This window comes from Microtus oregoni, unplaced genomic scaffold (assembly GCF_018167655.1).
Source record: "Microtus oregoni isolate MIOR12 unplaced genomic scaffold, Mior012 000176F_ref0000478, whole genome shotgun sequence".
Taxonomy (NCBI): Eukaryota; Metazoa; Chordata; class Mammalia; order Rodentia; family Cricetidae; genus Microtus; species Microtus oregoni.
In genome coordinates, this window is record NW_024544833.1 from 41,788 (window position 1) to 61,576 (window position 19,789).

At 45.9% G+C, this 19,789-nt stretch overlaps 1 protein-coding gene across 4 annotated transcripts in view; it reads left to right on the forward strand.

Annotated features, from left to right (window-relative positions):
- LOC121445340 (fibroblast growth factor 1) overlaps positions 1-19,789 on the forward strand; it is an 85,086-nt gene that overhangs the window by 34,567 nt on the left and 30,730 nt on the right. The window contains exon 1 of one of the 4 annotated variants that reach the window (XM_041647430.1): positions 4,831-4,920. The exons of the other annotated variants lie outside the window; for them this stretch is intronic. The gene's annotated coding sequence lies outside the window, so the exon portion shown is untranslated. Of the gene's footprint in view, positions 1-4,830; positions 4,921-19,789 lie in introns of those variants that run through there. 4 annotated transcript variants of the gene reach the window in all.

The window sequence follows — 19,789 nt, forward strand, 5'->3', positions numbered from 1 at the left end:
CGCTCTAGCTGAAGGTGGTGACTATGGCAGAGGCTTTGTGCGGGGCTGGAAGGTACTGACTGTACTTTCTGCTTGGTTTTGATGTGACCCTGAAACTACTCTTTTTTAAAAAAAATAATCAAGTCTACTAACTATAAAAGGAAAGAAAGCCTGTGTCAAAATATTCACATCTTGACTATCAAGAGTTTAGGTAAGAACAGTTATAGGATACCAGGTATGTTGACGCAGATCTATAATCTCAGCACTTGGGAGGTGGCAGCAAAAGGCTGTGAGTTCAAAGCCAGCCTGGGCTGTCACAAACGAGCAGCTCTTTGTTCTCGCCACCATCGTCATTTATTGGCCATGTAGGAGTCCTAGACTAAATAAGAGAGAGAGCAAGAGAACGGAGAGGTGTGTGAGCACTCAAAGAAGACAAACACTAGTGGCAGCCAGTGGGCCAGTGGCGGTCTGAAGACAGAGCTCTGCCGTGGACAGCTCCAGACTGAAAAAACAAAGGCCAAGGTCATGATGAGGCATAAAGAGGAATTCACAAAACAACGGGGAAGACTCAGCAGGTTTCTGCCTGTCTGCTGGACAGAGAAGCTCAGAGCCAAAATCCTTCCTCCTGACATGAAGCAAAAACACAGAGGAGGTGGGAAAACAGGAAGTCCCTCTGGCTAAAGTTTGTGCTCAGGGGAAAACAGAAATATTGAAAGTTGTAAAGTTATTCAAACAGCAAAATAGAATAAAGAAGAGTGTGGTTCCTGAAGTCTGCCGGGCTCGTGGTTACTGTATAAGGAACCTCCTAAATGGGCTGATGTTCCAAGAAGACTCAGGAGAGCCAGTGGTAATTCCTGAAGCCAGTGTGAGTGAGCCAGGTCTTATGGCACAAGGGGGCAAGCGTGTCCAAGTTACCAACAATCCAGAAAAGGGTGGGCGCACAAATGGTCTTGCAAGCTTGACAGCTGTTTCAGCAAGGCTGTCATTGTGAAGGTGCTCATTGCCCTTGACTGTTCTGTGGCCTCAGAACCCCATCGCTCTATCTGAAAGACACTTCTCTGTCCTATGAAGCCTGCCAACCTCATAACACTTATCCTTCAGGAATTATGCATTCTGCTGGACCAGAGCTTCTGAAGTTGGATATGCCTCTGAATCACCTATGAGTCCCCTGAGGCATCCCTCAGAATCAAGGAAAACCCTTCTGAAATTGTGGCATCAAAACTGACATTTGAGTGACAGGAGGTTGACAAGCAAAGATCTAAGGGACCAGAATATCTAGGGTTCAGGGAATAGTGTTTGGGGCAAAGGTAACAGCAACTGTCTAGATGCATTCACAGAAGGCAAGGAAAACTGCAGGAGGGGTGGAGTGCTGTGGGCAATGTGGGAGAGGAGAACAGCAGGGTAGGAGAGTCCAGGAGCCACCCAGGTCCACTAAGCACCCGTCCCATCGTAGAGCTACACCTCCAGCTTCAACAGGAGCATCTCCAAAAAGTGAGAGGACATAAACTGTCTCAAGAAAACTGACTGACTGAGGAGCACAAGGATTGGAGCCAAGTGGCCCGGGACAAGGTAGCAGTCGTGGAGAAGGCAGACGAGTCAGATGATCACACATTTTGGAGGTAGAACTTGCTGACAAGTTGAATGAGAAGAGATGAGATTCTCTGTTTCAGGCTGAGGCACTGGGGACATTTACTAAGATTTGAAATATTGGGCAAGGAGAGCTTGGGAAGGCAACAATTCTGCCACATAGAGATAATTAGGGCATTTCCAAGCTGAGGTACTGACAGACAGTGGGATGTCTTGATCTTTTGACCCTAATCATACCCTCCCACCGTGGACTCATGAACGCCTCAAAGTTGACAGTTTCCTGTTTCTCGTGTTTCCCAGGTGCTTTTTCTTACTGCATTATGACCTTTGCCTGATGCATCTGTCACTCTTAGGGGCTTGAGACCCTAATCATGTTTACACACCAGCTCAAACTACCTTACTCCTCAAATAGCCACCCTGACAGGTACCTGTGAGGACTCCTGTTAAAACTAGAGACCAAGGATGTAGCTCAGTCCATAAAGTGCTTGCCTAGCGTGCATGAATCTCTGGGTTCAAACCCCCGCACCTCATCAAACCAGGTTGGGTGGAACATGTCTTTAATCTTGGCCCTCGGGAGGTAAAGGCAGGAGGATCAGAGTTCAAGGCCAGCCTCAATTACACGGCAGGTTTGAGGCCAGCCTGGATTATATGAGACCCTCAGCAAACAATCAACAAAATGAAAGCTAGATGCCGGGAGGAGTGTGGTGGCAGATGCTTCTAATACCAGCATTTGGGAAGCTAAGCGGGAAAGGCTGAGAGTTCCAGACCAGCGTAGGTGACGCGGGGAGACCCCGTCTCAAGAAACAAAGTTAAATACCTAGATGCATTGTTTGTGACATCTGCCACATTTCCCCTCTGAGAATTATTTGTGCATATTATTAATCTTCCACAGTGGTTAAAGTCCTAAGATGCAGGGCTTAGAACCCACGTCCTTCGTTTATTTTGACAATATCTTCCATGCTACACAGCAATGTGCTCAGGACAGAGAAGGCTCCACATTCAATGTGCTGAGAAAGAGAGTCGTGAGTGAGCAGGCTTTGCCCTGAGATGGCTGTCAGATTAATATAGTCCCAGGTGGCCAAAAGCGGGCGCTCTCCCAGCCCTTAGGAGACTTGAGGATAGCTATGCTCCTGGTTCAGTGTCTAGAGCTATACTGTGCAAAGTTAAGAGTCTCAACACATCTATGCCTTTGCCTGTGCATAACCTGCAGTAGGCAAACAGCATTCATCTTGAGAAAAAACATGAATCTATAAGGAACTCACTGACAAAAGTATTATTAGAAAGATGGCCATATATTCTTTCCTAATAGAAATATTACATTTGTAGTGTTTTTTATTTTATTTATTTTTTTTACTATTACCAGGCGACCCAATGCCTAGCCCTTGTAGAAGTAGACACTGGTCCACTCCGCTGTCTACCTGCACGTATTAGCATTCTGCTACAGCCCTGGAATCCAGCGTTGAACCCTGATAACCTGAGGCCCTCGTGTCCACTCTGTCTGTGAGAACTTGTGAAAACCAGACTGATTCATTCTCATGAATTTTATTTCATGCTATATGGGGTCATGGATTCTGAAAATGGAAAGAAATGGTGACAGGTCAGGTATCAGATTGGGGTCTTGATATACAAGCTGACAGGCTTCTACAGAATGAAGCCTGGTGACCATAGAGGGAGGCTGGGGTATGGCCTGAGCTCCAGAGGATCTTAGAGGTAGAAACTGACTTCCGCAGGGCAAGCAGCATGAACGGAGGAAGGAAAGCATAAAAACATGTAGATGGAGAAGCAGTGGTGGCTGCTGGAAGAGGATGGACAGCAAGAGAACAGCTAACAATGGCAGCCACCAGCAGTGGTATGTCACTCATATACCAGACACTGGAGTCGGAGTGCTCCAGAGATTTTCATATTAGCTTGTCCCAATGACCCTGGAATAGGTACAGTCATTTTCATCATTTCACAGATGAGGAGCCTGAGGGGGTGGGGCAGGGGCGGGGCTGGAGCTGCTAACTTACCCCGGGTCACTGAGCTAGAAACTTCAAGAGCTGAGACTGAGCGCCAGCATTACTCTCGCACCTTCTGATCCTGGTTCAGGAACATTCCTCCTGTCAAGCCTGCCATAGCTGAGGAACGAGATGTCGCCTGACACCCCAGAGAGCAAGGCGCTGAGTGATGAGCTAATTTGGAAGTGTAACTCAAAGCCCTTCTGTGACTGAACTGTTAGGGCAGATGCACTCACCCATCATCAGGGATACTCACACCGTTGTGTCCGGCCCCACCTAGATGAGCATTTTATTGTCTGCCCTTCGTCATGAGTAATGTCACTTTCCATTTTAAGCAGGGAGCTTCAGGAGATGACCACAGTGTCAGCCATGATTTAAAGCTAAGCGCTGCCAGGGTAGTTACTCACTCCCTTCAAGATGTGGCTGGCACACACCCTCCTACTTGGGACACTGCAGGAAGACCTGCTTGCCTGTTGGAGCTTGAAGGCAATCTGAATGCTCCAGAGTCAGACTAGGCGTGATGCCAGGGTGTGTGAAGGCTGGTGGCTTGGCCTGGCTGTCCGCCTGAATGCTGGCTTGCTCTAAGTCCCCTGTGTATACTATGATTGTGTTGCTCGTTCATTCGCGTGGCAATTGTTAAGGCCCTACTGTGTGCCAATCACTCTGGTTCTCCGCTAGAGATCCCACCAGCAGCTACACAGCTACCGGTCTAGGGAAGATGAGCAGGCCTTTATCATAAAATGTAACAACCATCAGGGAAAACATGTCATCTGGAAGACCAGGGAGGTTTGGGGACCAGCAGCCAGAGAACTGAATGCCATAGAAGACAGAAAAGACAAAGAAGAGTGGGCTGGCTTTCTGAATTGTAAACAACCAAAACTCAAGTTTGGAAAGCCTGGTTTTGTTCCAAGAGTCATTGGAAAGGCATTCTGGCCCCAAGTTGCAATGCAGGAAATCTTTCCTCAGACAAGACCTATGCGGGGTGTGTGTGTGTGTGTGTGTGTGTGTGTGTGTGTGTGTGTGTGTGTAATCTTTCACTCAGACAAGACCTGTGTGCTGTGTGTGTAGAGGAGAGACGGATGGAGATGGGCGGGGCTGACGATGCTGGGCAGTCAAGGATGACAAACCCAGAGAAACAGGTAGAAGTAGGGAAGGTGGGGAGGGGAAGGCTGGCTCAGGGATGACCTAAGACATTCTGAGTCAGAGAAGCCAGAGGCCCAGCTTAAAGAGAGCACTGGCTTACAGAGAGAAGCAGGCACCAGGCACAGCCAGGCTCCTAAGGGATTCCTGGCCAGAGACATCTTCTAACCTCTGAAGGCTCTGCCATCTCTTCAGAAAGGCAGCCATGTCCCAGCAGGTAAGCAGAAACTATGTTCTAAGCCTTCTTTGTGTTTGAGTGCTCCTGGGGCCACTCTGGAGGGCACCATTCCCGCTGTATGGTTTGGGCTTTTAGAGCCAACAAACTGGGAACAAAGTTCCCCATGTGGTAGGTGGAAAAGATGAGGAGAAGCCAGCAGGCATGAGAGCAGCCAACCTGGCATGGCTGTGCCAACACAAGCCAAGGGGCACCGTCTCAACTCCCCTCTTACTATGCCTGTCAGTTTACACATGAAGGACTAGTATGCAAAGGCTAATGACTTGGCAAAGAGTCCGTGGCGGGAACACCGTGGAACCAGGGGACAAGTGCACATCTGGCTGACCACAGCTGTATGCTGACAGGGACATGAGGAAATGAGGGTAAGATGAGGACAAGTGATCAGCTGAGAAGAAGACCCTTTTCTATACTAAATGCATGACAAGGGTCCTTGAGCAATCGCCTCCTGCTTGAACCTCAAAATCAGCTACTGAGAAATTTCAGGTTTTATTTGGTGGGGGGAGGGGGCATCCCTGGTTTCCTGAAGGGACCCTTGACCGAGGAACTTTCAGCACAAACTCAAGGTGCTAACTTCTGGACTAGCAAGGGGCAGATTCAGTATTTTTAAATTAATTATTAAAATTTCTCTGCTTATATCAGAAAGGTTCCTTATAAACTATACAGAAAATATTAGAACACAAAAAATAAAATGATAGGTATTAAATAAAACAGATGGTTAAAGGTATCTTATCTATAATCTTACCGCCCCATGCTGACTATGGCTATATTTTGAGGAGTGTGTGTATTCTCTAGTATGCACGTGTATGTAAATATATATATGTATGTAATTTGTATTCTTTCCTTTCAGTCATATATATTACTATTATCTTTTAAAATCACAGTTTTTTGTGTTTTTTTTTTTTTTAATTTTCGAGACAGGGTTTCTTCATAGCTTTTGGTTCCTGTCCTAGAACTAGCTCTTGTAGACCAGGCTGGCCTCAAACTCACAGAGATTCGCCTGCCTCTGCCTCCCGAGTGCTGGGATTAAAGGCGTGCGCCACCGCCGCCCGGCTAATCACAGTTCTTAATATCAGAAATTGTCACTGCCTAATTTAATCTCCATCCTCAAGGAAGACTTGTGCATGGATGGACAAGTTCGGAAGTCCACTAAGTGAGCAGAGGTTAGCAGAGCCCGGCAGGGACAGAAACTGGACACCGTTCATGAGAAGGGAGTGTTTTTAGGAGGCACTAACATTTTCATTACTCACTAATATTCCTAGCTGGTCGTCAGTGTCCGAGAGGAGAGATGAAGAGGTACAGGACGTTGTATAAGACACAATGTACAGGACAGTTATATTACAGAGACACAAAACAGAAGGGCAGTTTCTGGAGCTGCTCTCTGAATAGAATCTTCATTCTGACCTCATTTCACGGGCACTGGCCTAGGGGACCCTACGTCTTTGCCAAAGGCAGCTCACATTCCAGAGTGCAGCACACATGCATGGGTTCTTCCAGACAGGAACTCAGAATGGCTTTACAGGCTTCCGTAGAACTGAGGTGGCTCCAGCAGGTTCAAAGCCAGGCCCATTCAGCTGCTACTATCCCTGTCCATTCTTGGCACACTGTATGCCACCTACCTTTGGTCCTTCTTTCAAGTCATCAAGAGAAATCCCCGCCTATTCAGGGGGCCTGTGTGTTTCCTCTTTGTATTAGCGCTCAGACATCTGTTTTGCGTTGGGATACAGTAGCTTTGAGTATCTTTGGGTGAGGTAGTATTTAGTAGCTTTGGGTGAGGTGAATGGAAAGCCGCGGGTCCGCTGACTCCTCCTTCAAGGGCAGATGCATCTCTTTGCTCCCAGAAGAGGGCTTCTGTTGTACAGGGGCTGTTCTCTGCTTTGGTCTTATTTTGCTTTGTTTTAGTTTTTTCGAGATAGCTCAGGCTGGTCTTAAGTTCACAATCTTCCCATTTCATCCCCCAAGTGCAGGAATGACGCCTAAATATTCGGAGTCTGGAGTTTTGTTTTTCCTTATTTCATCTACTTTTTTATTTCATTTCCAAAGTAAACAGTTGGAAAACACATAGATCTCCTTTCAAAGTTCATCATTTCCAACCAAACTCTCTGTTCTGCTTTTTAGTGCTGTGAACTTCTCTTTATATGCCCTGTTTGCAAACAAACTCACAGGCAGTTTGGTTTTCTGAAATATCCCTTCCCCTGGGGTTACTTGGTTTCTCAAGAGCCCGAGTTTCCATCCATAAAACCAGGAGTTTCACTTTGTAAGTGTGGTACTGTATGATACATTAATCATGAGATAACATGCATAGGGTACATGATATACTCTTAATTAGCTATGTATATGTTTGATATAAATTGCGCTTGTTTCTGGAATGCCCATGAATGGTGAGTGATGCTATTTTTATATTTTCAGTGGTGACATCAATTTTCCATTTACAATGAATTTCAGTCTAAACTCTAACGACTTGAAAATGCAAACAATATGATACCCCGCCTCAAAAAGTGTGTATGTGTGGTGGGGGCTGTAGCTCAGTTGGTAGAGAACTTGCCTAGTGTACATAAGTCCTTGGGTTCAATTCCCAGAACTATAAACTTGACATGGTGGAAAGATGCCTGTAATCCCAGCGTTAAGTGGAGGCAGAAAGATCAGAAATATAAATTCATCCTTTCTTGACTGCATAATTAGCCTCTCTCTCTCTCTCTCTCTCTCTCTCTCTCTCTCTCTCTCTCTCTGTGTGTGTGTGTGTGTGTGTGTGTGTGTGTGTGTGTGTGTGTGTTTCTTCTCCTAGACGTATGTCTAGTGGTTGGGGATTGAGTTACAATAGAGCACCTTCTTAGAAAGCACTAGACCCAGGGGGGTTCATCCTAGTTTAAGAAGGAAATTAGAAACCAAAACAAAAACAAAAACAAAAACTGAGCCTACCTAGATTATTTCTAACTTATTCAGGACAACATATCCACCTTATATAGGAAATAAATCCCCTCAATAAACATCCTAACACAGGAAACATAGCAGCAAACACTCCCGAATCAGCCAGCTAAACAACTCGCCAACGGCCATCAGACATCTCGGTGCAAACCCAGACATCTGTGGCCCGGATTTGCAGGAAGGCTGAGACACATTCCTAATGGCTGCTTCACATTACCGTGACCAAGACAGGAGGAGATGCAGCTGGTCCCCACTGGCCCCTCTTTCTGTGCCCCCACAATCTCCATTTCCTAACTATGCCAACCTCCACTGGAATAGCTTGAAGTAACCGATGTTACGGGAGCCTCTTTCCCCAACGCCATGCCCTTTCAATTCTCTCACATCAAATCTCCTTTTGGAGCAGGAATGTCTCCAAAGTATTACACAGGAATCCTAGCCATCTAATGTAAAGATGTCTGTGACTATTCATGGAACATCTGCGTCTACAGGTGAAAGGAGGGCCCGAGAACCAAAGCCCCTTAGGACTGAAGATTCAGGGAAAGGGATCAGGGAGGGGGAATGCAAGCCCAGATGCTAAAGATTGTAATTGTAGAGCCCAGAGATTGCCACAAACCACGGCAGTCAACACACAACAGAATGCCAGAGGAGGAAACAGTGACTTGGGGGCCTGGAAGGAGATGGAACAGGTTCAGGATGGAAGTAGTGTAAGCCCCAGAAGCCTCCGTCCTATAAAAAGGTGGTGTTGATCCTTGCAGCCCCTGCAACCGGTGGGCTATTTTGAGTCCCCTGCCCACTGTGGATAAGTGCAAGAAAGGGGGTCAACATCACACTTGTGGAAACATGACAGCTTCTTTTTGATGGGGTGCCCAAAGCCTCCTCCAATAGGACACTTAGACACAGGTGGTTTCCTACACATCCCAAGTCTTCTAATGCCAGTTCTGCAGGGAACCCCCTGCCCACCCCCTACCTACTTACACACTGCCCCTTCTGCTGCCCACGACTCAATGGGGGCAAGGAGAACAGGTACCATTTTCGATTGTCTTAGTCAAAAGTTCACATTTTTTTTATTTTAATTATGTGTATGTTGGGGAGTGCACATGTGAGTGACGGTGCCGCCGGAGTTCAGAAAAGGGCATCAGATGCCCTGGAGCTGGAGGTACAGGCTGTTGGGAGCTGTCTAACGTGGGTACTGGAAACCAAGCTCCAGCCCTTTGCAAGAACAGCCTGAGCTCTTGCCCTCCAAGCCATCTCTCCAGCTCCAAGGTGCTCGCTTCTGAAAACAAAAAGGGAATACACTGGACTAAGTTTGTAGCTCAGTTGGCAGAGCTCTTACCGAGTGTGTGTGAGGCCCCGAATTTGCTCCTCAGCTCTACCTGTACGAATGAATGCATGCAATGGGGGCTGAGGGTTGACTGCTTATTTACCCTCACACACAATGCCTGCTAAGTCACAGCCATTAAATGCTTGTTGAAAGAATGAGTGAGGACTAGTCTAACTCAACCCTACCTCTTCCTCCATCTCTTCACTCCGGTAAGCTGGAATGTTTCATGAGGAAGGGGTCAATGGTTTTAGAAAATGAATAGAATTTCAGGTTGACTTTGTTAATCAAAAGTCTCACTCTTGGGTTCATAACTGGGGACTTGGTAAAGCTTATCAAGCACTGCTTCATGAGAAAACCTGAGGTAACGCAAACTTTCTCACCAAAATGTTACATAGGATGACCACACCACCGCCATTCCCACCACCCTCTTTCCTTCCAACAGATGGATTTTAACTCCATGTTTTTGAGACGGGGTTGTTTTTAAAAGGTGTTTGTTTAGCACATGCAGTGAGGTATGCTGATACATGTGGAAATGTGAAGTGAGTTCTGCCATCAGTCTCATCAGCGTCCCTACAGCCTCCCGTAACTTTCAGTCCTCTGCTGAGCAGTTAAGGATACACTACTATTGCCTGATTTTTTTTTCCCACTTCTTTCTTGGGAAAACTTTGGGGTCTTTTTGTCCTTTGAAATAGGGTTTTGCTATGTAACTCAAGCTGGCTCTGAGTTTACTGTCCTCCTGTCTCAGCCTCCTTGGTGCTGGAATCAAACAGTGAGGTAACTGGCTTGAATTTAAAGTTTGTTTTTTGTTTGTTTGTTTTCTTTCTTTCTAAGACAGGGTCTCATGTAGCTGAAGATGACTTTGACCTCATATTCCTCCTGCCTCCACTCCCAAAGGCTAGGATCATGGGTGTGCATCCCTATTCTGGTTTTATATGATACTGGGATTGGGTCCAGGACTTCATGCAGGCACAGTACTCTACCAAATGAGCTACATTCTCAGCCCCAAGGACCCATTATTATGACTACTGTCACCGTGCTGCAAACAGGCTTCCACACTTACTCACCCTAAGCAGAACTTTGTGTTCAACACCGTCTTGTCTCCATTCCCTATCTGCAAGCAAACACCACTCTCTGTTTCTCTGAATTGACTTGTTTTTAGATTCAACATATAAGCAAGATCTGTGGCCTCTGTCTTTCTGTACCTGGCTTATCTGCTTAGATAATTTCTCAAGCTTCCTCCACCTTGATGCAAATGACAGCATTTTCTTCTTTAGTTTAAGGCTGGGCTTGTTCCTCACCTTATTGGCAACAGACACAAGGATTAAGATATCTCAGTTGCAATAGATGTAGGAATAGAGAAGTTGACTTAATACAATGATTTCAATATATTCAATAGTGGGATTGTTTGCCGTCTCTTCAGGCCCAAGGATTTACTTATTTTATGCGTCAAGTGTTTGCCTGCACGTGTGTATGTATATATGTATGCCATACACACGTGCCTGGTGCCCGTGGAGGCCAGAAGAGGGCACTGGATTCCCTGGAACTAGAGTTATGAATGGTGCTGGGAACCGAACCCTGGTCCTCTGCAAGAGTAGCCAATGCTTTTAACCACAGAGACATCTTTCCAACCCTACTCCCACCTTCGACCATTGTTAAGAAGTTTTTTTTCCCATGGATTTTCTTCTAATCATTTTATAGTTTCTGGTTTTACACATAAGATGTCAATCCATTTTGAGTTGCTCTTTGTATTTTTTTCCACTCATTTTTATTGATACTTCCTTGAACTCACAAAGAAGTTCAGGCATAGTTTACATTTTAAAATGGCTTCTGGAACCCTGAATGTTTCATAACTCTTCATTTATTTACTTTCTCTTTTGTACTTTTTGATGCCCAGGCCTTACATATACATTTTAAAATTTATTGCTAAGTAGTTATGCACATTTCAATGAAACCGCAAATTGTATTTCTCTTACATTTCAATTTTCGGTTTGTATATTTTGTACATGAGCCAACATATTTATTAAACGTATCTTATATGCCATACCTGGGAATAAAAAGTTGAGCAAGACAGACAGAGGCTCTACCCAATAGAAACAGTCAGACAGCAAGCATGAGACTCACACTGAGTCTGAGGAGAAGCAGACATGACCTGTCTTTCCAAGGCAGGTGGGGGTGATTGACAGGGCTGCTACAGAGAGGTCCAGGCCAACAGGGAAGCAAGATCCAAGGTGAGCACAACACTGGCATATTTTGGAACTGGAAGCCACTGGCAGATGTGATGCCAGGGAACTCCTGGGCCATCTGTTTTCTCTCAATACAAAGACTAGGACAGCTTGGAAACCAAGTGGGTCCGCAGGAAGCAGCTAGACTATAAACTCTGCAGGTGTGCTCACCATCAGAGGATGGAGTGGGATGGGGGGATCAGAAGCCAGGCAGGGTCTCAGCTATTTTCTCTGGCATTACCGAGTGCCGGAGGAACCGGAAGTGGGGAGGCATCTGGAGCCCTGGCTCTCTTCCCTAGCCATACCCCTCATAGGAATGTCAGGAGTAGTCAGAGAAGTCAGAGCAGTGTGGCTGGAAAGGCATCCTTGAGGTCACACTCCTCTGCTGAAGGACTGTCTGTCTGTCCAGGCTCCTGTGAGTAGAAGATAGGCAGAAGAGGAGTGGCCAACGGTCCCAGTGTCCAGCCTGGCACGAGAGAGCGAGCTGGCTCCTATGCCAGGTGTCATCCCGTGAGCCATCATGAGCCTCATTTCAGTCAGCTGCTTAACATCTGAGTCCCATGTTCCCACAACATACTGCCACCTTCTTAGAGAAGGTGCCTGGACTGATGTCCCCAAAATATTCTGGTCAGGCAGCTGTGAAGAGTGGCTTTGCACCTGGCCCACACCCATGCATGGGAGGCTCCCTTACCCACTGTGTGGGCTTCTTCATGAACATCCCTGCTCTACCTGCCCGACGCTCCACTCGGCAGGCAGAGTGACCTTTGAAAATTGCAAATCTGATGGTGTCACTCCCCACTCTGCCTTGTCTGGTGGTTTCCCACAGTCCTGCCAATAAATGGCCACAAAGCTCCAAGTAATCTGTCAACTCCCCAGCCACAGCATGCCCTCCTGCTCTTTAGTTCCTCGATGGAAATATGCTTTTTCTGAACTCAGTACCTTTGCCACGCCTTTCTCTACTGCCTCCCAGTAACGACCCTTCCTCTAGGACACCTTGCCATCCCTCAGGCCCGTAGATCACTTGACATGTAGCTCCCTGAAACCCCTCACTTCACTGTTCTAATGCCCAGTTCATCCAGAATCCCTTGTGTCTTTCCTACTCGAATGTAAACCTCAAGAGTGCCTCATTATGTGTGTCTTAATCTCTACTCCTTTCCCCATGCCTGGTACTGCCAGGTGCTCATTAAAAGCATGCTAGGTGATGGAATACATATCAGATTCTTCAACTCTTGGAAGCAACGTTTTTAAAAGAAAAAAATGAGGTTAGGAAGAAGCTAAAACAAAACAATCCTGTCCTGTTTCAGTGCCGGGTGTCACTTCATCTATGACAGACTTGCTTGCTTGTGTGCTGTGGTAAGCCTTAGCTGACTCTTCAGGACCTCTTTCTGGCTTAGTTCACAATGGTCTGTGTTGTGAATTAACCTTGTTGTACACTGTGAAGATGTGTCACTCAGATTGGTTTAATAAGAAGCTGAACAGCCAATAGCTAGGCAGGATTTTCGGGGCAGAGAGAAGCCTGGGAGGAAGAGAGAGAGTCACTGTTACCAGCCAGACACAATGAAGCAGGGAAGCAGCATGGGCAATACAGAGTAAAGGCAACAAAGACACAAGGCAGAAGTAAATTCATAGAAATCGGTTAACTTAAGTTAGATGATCTAGTTAGAAACAAGTCTAAGCTATCAGCTGAGCTTTTGTAATTAATAAAAAGTCTCCATATGGTTATTTGGGAGCCGGAAGGCGGGACAGATGAAGACTTGCTGCAAGTCTGGGCCTTTGTATTAGGTCCCATCAATGCAAAGCCTCGGAGGAAACCCACAAACATAGGTCATGTCCAGGTGCTCATGCGCGGCCTAGCCTCTTGCCATGCAACAGAGCAAGGAACTCCAGGCTCTGTTTTGCTTTCTCATCCCCTCGTAGCAACAACAATTATTCAGTAAAGGAAATAATAGAAAGAAAAATAAACATTGAAATGAACAGTGTCCCTGAGCTACTGCTTCATAGTACACACACACACACACACACACACACAGTGTCCCTGGGCTACTGCTTCAGATCTCACACACACACACACACACACACACACACACACACACACTGTCCCTGGGCTACTGCTTCAGATCTCTCACACACACACACATACACTCACACACACACAGTGTCCCTGGGCTACTGCTTCAGATCTCACACACACACACTCACACACACACACAGTGTCCCTGGGCTACTGCTTCATAATACACATACACACACACACACACACACACACACACACACACACAGTAGATTTGGACTTGCAGTGACTTTGCTAAAGGAAGAAAAATAATCAAATTTGTTCCCCTTAGGCAGAACCACTTTTCTTTATCTTAATACCAAAAGAGAATTCCCGAGGCCCATGGGTCACACAGTGAGGTAACTTGCTAGACATGGCTTACCAAGCTTACTTGTCCTGGTACATTAGAACTAGGAAAAGGGACTTTGTCATAATTCCCAGGAAGATGGGCCACACAGAGCAGAAAGCTCAGGGTGTGAGCCCCGTGGTAGGTCCTGTGCTGATAAAAGGAGAGGCAGCTGGGAGGGGAAGCTCAAATCTCCCAGGAATTCCAAAGACGCTGAGCAGAGAAAAATGCCACACATCAGACTTGGGCATGCAGAACCATGAAAGCTGCTTATCCGTCATCTAGTACAAGTGGGGAGGGGCGGATTCTATTTATCTGCTTAAGTTAGCACTGCCTGAACTAACCCTGGCAACAGGGACCTGTGGCAGGAAGAATGGGAAGTTGACAGCAGCTCATCGTGTTCCCTGAGGCCTTCGTGTATGTTGAGTATGTTGCAATGCATTATACCATTTACTTTCCCTGGTTATGTTACACAGGATTATTACCATCTTCAGTCTATGAGAGAGAATGTTGAGATTCAGGGGCTCTGGGGAACTTGCCCAGAGTTACCAGTGAGTTGGTGCCAACTAGATAGGAAGCCAGGCCTATTTAGAGTTGCTGATGTAAACCATTATTGTGCATCTCCCTGCTCTCCTGGTGCTTACAATCACATGGAAAAGGCCTTATAAGAAAAGCCTTCTGATCTTCCAAATGCCTACCAAAACGACCCACTAAGCTCTGCTTATAGCAGCTAGCATTCCTCGCCCAGAGTTCTGAACTCATCCACATTTCTCCGACAAACCAATTCAAAAGGCTTACAAACCACACGGTCAGCTTTATGTCAGCAAAACCCCCCACTCCCTGTACCAATTTTTTGCATTTGTTAATCTTCATGTTGCTGCAATAAAAGATGCTGACAAAAACAGTCTGAGTAAGGAAGGTTTCATTTTGGTTTAAAGTTTCAGGAGGAAGTCCAGCGGCAGAGAGGGGATGGTGGTAAGAGCATGAGCTGCTGTTCTCACTGTGCCCTCGTTCAGGAAGTAGACAATGCTGAATGCTAGTTCTCGAATAGCTTTTTTTTTTTTTATGCAGTACCGAATTCCACCCCATATGATACTATCACACACAGTTAGGGTGAGTCTTCCCAGCTGATATAACCAAATGAAGAAATCCCATTACAACACACAGAGAGGCTCATCTCTTCAGACACGCTAGATCCTAACAAGTTGACAGCCGGTATTAACCATGATGATACCCTTATAGTTATATTTATATAACTTCACTTTGCAAAAATGTTTACACTTGTAACACAAAAATTAACACAAAAGCCCAGCACCAAGGCACACAACTTATAAATCCAGCACTCAGGAGATAGAGGGGAAAAAAGATCAGGAGACCAAGGTAAGACTCTAATAACACAGAGAGTTCAAGGCCAGCTTAGACTACATGAGACCCTCAAAAAAAAAAAAAAAGAAAACAAAGAGGATTTAATGGGAGTTAATTCTGGCAGAAGTAATCATATACCCTAAAAACATTTTCATTATTATTTACATATATATTCCAGTTTTCCAGTCTTTGCCTTATATTTAAAGCAACCTAGGTAAATTGTCTACCTCCTGCTTATTTGTTGAATTAATACAAAAGATCAAAAAATCATCCCACTTTCCCAGGCATGGGGCACCATGCCCCTGCGGTACAGAAGACCACTTCCAGTTGCGGTAGTAAAAGAAAGCCCCTTCCAGGGTCCCATGTCTTTGTTGTTCAAAGGAGAAAGTTCTTGTTTGAGATCCAGCTGCCCAGGAGAACTGCGATTCTATTTGTAACCTAAAGCACCCAGCAGGCAGGATGTAGCCAGTGGCATAATGAGTCAGTGACAGTCTTCTTTCGAGGAACTTATGGCTGACTTTGACTTATGGGAAGTGTTGGTAATTGCCCTACAGAGTTAGTTCCTTTTAGACAATGAAAGCTAAGTTCAACTGCTCCCTGCAGCTTGGTCAGTCCAAGTAGGGGATTGTGTAAGAGAACAGAGAACGAGGAAACATCATGAACCTGTGGGAGGGAGAGAGAGGGACGGGAGCTCAGGGAGGAAAGCCCCTCCTTTCCTGGAAGAACGACTCAGCAGCTTGATTTCTTCCCATCTTTCCATTTTGATGCATAAACAATAGCATCAAAATAATAAACGAGCAATTGACTAAAGCAATGACCTAGCCCACATGGGGGCGATTGCAGAGCGGAAATCGGAGTCTGGCCGGATAAATTCCGCTGAGAGAATGACTGAAGAGAGAAGCTCCGAAAAGCAGATAAAATTTCGTTGTAATGTTTGCCTTGAGGAAAGGCACCCTTCCACAGGAAGAAGGTCAAATCCGGGCTATTTTTGCAGGGTCAGTCGATTTGTTTCCTGTGGTTCCCAGAAATTGGGTAGCAGACTCTCAAGAGGATGTTGGTGATAGGTAACAGAGACTTGATGAGTGAGAACCAACAATTACCTCTATATTTGCCTCTTTTTCTATAAAAAAATCATCTAGGGGAAAGCCACCTGTTTCAGAAGTGCAAAGTTCATCACAACAGAGTAGAGTAGGGCATGAAAGCCCTTCAGTGTGGCAGATTCTCGGGTCAAGAATTCGCAATCTGAAATTTTCATTTATCTGCTCATCCCCTCTCCCCCGTCTTGCTCATCACCTAACAAGTATCTGAACCAACCGTCGAGGACTGAGAAGGAGGTGAAGAGAAATCGCCTCCACCCCAGGAGCTCACTGTCTCAGAAAAGAGACACATCCAAAAAGAACTCAGAGAGAGGAACAGACAGCTGACTATAAGTGGTGGTGAGCACTGAGGAAGAAAAGAACAGGGAGCTACATAGGGTCTGGAGAGATGGCTCAGTAATTTAGAGCACTTATTGCTCTTGCAGGGTCTCAGGTTTGATTCCCACCACCTATGTGGTGCTCACAACCATCCATAACTCAAGTTCCAGGAGATCCCATACCCTCTTTTGACTTCAGGCATGAACATGGTACACATACATACATTCAGGCAAAATATTCATACACATAAGTCTTTCAAAAATTAATATCATTTGAGAAAGAGAAAGAGAGAATGTATAGAAGAAGAACACTAAACTTGGGGGGGAGGTCATGGAAAGTCTCTGGGGAGGTGGCACTTCAGATGTCATCTAAAGGGTGAGCAGAGGCCAGCCAACAGCCACTGTTGGGGAAGGCCATTCCTGGAAAGGGAGCAGTTTGTTGGAGGTCTATGTGGTAAGGACCACAATGAAGTCAGGATCCAAGAATAGATGATGGAGAGGCTGGAATGTGGGGACAAATTAGTGGGAAGATGTGCTGGGCCACATAGCATCATATAGGTCATGCCAGGATTTAGATTTTGCTTTACAGAAATACAAAGTTATAAAAAAAAAATAAACCAGGAAATGATGCATCTGAATTAAGTTTTTAGCAGGGTTTTTTTACTGCACTCTCTCTGATACTGCACTTTAAGTGGCATGGAGAATCGTATAAGAAAAGCAGACTCTTTGAGAAAATAAAACTGATGGTGTATAGGTCAGTGCAAATATTAACAAGGTAGTTGTAATGAGGTATACATTTGTTAAGCTTTCGTGGGAGTCAGAGTTTGATTGCTATACCTCAGAAATGCCAGACAGCTAATAAGGCTGGGACTGGGGTAATGTGAGGGTAGCTGTTACTGTAGGCTTACTTAGCAACCATGCAGCATTTTGTGAAAACTCATCTGGACGGTGGTGGCGCACACGTTTAATTCCAGCACTTGGTGAGGCAGAGGCAGGCGGATCTCTGTGAGTTCAAGGCCAGCCTGGTCTTCAAAGGGAGTTCCAGGACTGTTACACAGAGAAACCCTGTCTAAAAAACCAACCAGCCAAACAAACAAACAAAATCAATGTAATGGAGTAAATATTTATATTAAAAATATAACATTAATAATGATAAGAACAAGGATGAAAAAAGACAGGTTGAGTAAAAATGATGAAAATATAATGTGAACAAAACAAACCTGATATGAAACCTAATGAGTTGTGCGCATGTTTGTGTGTGTGAACATATATGTATGGACAGGGATGTGTGTGTATGTGTGTGTATGTAGTAGTGAAATAGACAGTCGTAATCATCATAAACTACCATACCATGGCATATTTAGGTCTGAGATGAAGCAGGGCAGTGAGGAGAGCTTCCTTGGATGAAGGTGGCACAACAGAATTTGATGCTGAAGAGACAGAAGCCCCGCCTCAAAATTCTGGGTGTTAATAAGGGTTTTCCGTCAATCAAACTCTCTGCACTGTAAAATCTTACAGTGTAAGGACTAGCCCTATGGAGAACAGTGTCGAAAAGCAATACTCATATATATATTTACTTCCCAGAAGATCAGGCCTATGGGAACATCGCACCACTGGGGACTCAGCACGTAGGATGAAATTACTGGGAAGAGTTCTGCATTCCTTCTGCCCCACTCCATGGACCCATCCAAAGACTCAGATTTATAGAACTCTAGAAGAGTCCCTGGAACTTGCCAAGACCAGGGAGGATCCGGGAATGTAGATCCTTGGCTGTCCAGGGGAACTATGGAAGCAGAAAGAAAACAGGAGACCCTTTGAAGCCTCTCTGTTCTCCTTGTTGCCTAATCTGTTTTCAAAGGTCAGCAACTTAAGTGTCTCTATTTTTCTTTTCAAGCCACCCCACCCAACACAGCGGTTATTTGGTTCCTAAAACATGAGAGGGGTAGTGGATGCTGAGAAGATAAATGGCTTTGGAAGGTCAGATAGAACAAATGAGGGGGGAGATCATGAGACCTGGACAACTGAGAGCTTTGAACTACCACAAGCTTGAGTCACCTTCACTGAGAGGCCTCTGACAGAGGGGTGGGCAGTTGCAGCTATTGGTACCTACCTACCCTCAGCATTTTCTGAGAAATGGCGTCTTGGCCCTAACGTGTACCTTCCTGGAGACAGGAGATACCAGTGCAGACTTATCTCTTACGTTAGTTCTTGGGCCTAAGATTTCAGCTCACTTCCAAGTGATTTCATCCTTATCCAAGACTGGCTGTTCTTCCAGAACCTCTGGTGAGGATGTTGTTCTGCTCCACTTCCATCCCGTCATACCCATCCAGGGGCTAAGCTGTATGGGGACCTGTATGTGGAAAGCTATGTTATAGGGTCCTGGGAGCCACAGGCAGCACTGAAATGCTGCACAAACGGAAGCATAGCCCTTTGGAGACTGTTCACATGGTTCATACCAAGAGAGTTGGTAAAGACAAGGGATTGCTAAGAATAACCCAACTCCTTAAAGAGAAGAATGCCAAAGGGAACAATTGTGCCACTGTCCTAATGCAGTCCCTGAAGAAAGTCCTGGAATGCTTGCACTAGCGATCCGAGCCCTTTTGTTCCTGCCCTTTTGGCTGTGACACCCACAGGGTCCCTTGGCAAAGCAAGGGCCTTGGCTCTGCCATTGGCTCCCGGCCTGGAGTTCTCGGGCTCCAGCTAGGGCCTCTGTAGCTCTCCTTTAAGGTCCACAACAGACGGGTGCGTGAGCAAGCTCTACGGGGTTTCACTCCTCCCTCAGTACCCAAGTACCTTAAACAGCAGCCCCACGCTGGTCCTGCCACCTCCTCTTCCAGAGACACCTGGATAACATCTGTCTGGCCAAAACGTGAGTTTTGTCCTTTGTCTTCATCGCATTCCGAGTGAGCCGGGGCTATCGGAGGTGAGGCTGTCCAATAGTGAGGTGACGTCATAAGCAAATGCCTCAGGGGTGAGGGCTTTATTCTTGGCTGAGCCGCAGGTTTCCTTGGCCGAACTGTGCAGTCCCTATGCATCACAGCTGTCTAGGGTTGAGAAAAATGGGGTGGTTATGTAGCTTGCAGGAAGAGTAGAAAGCAGTCCTCGATGAGTCCCTGAGAGAATCTCATTTGTTCAAGCTGCTCCGTGAAACTCCAAATGCCTTAAGAGTTTAATGAACCAAACCTCCCGAGACACGGGGTGTGATGCTCGC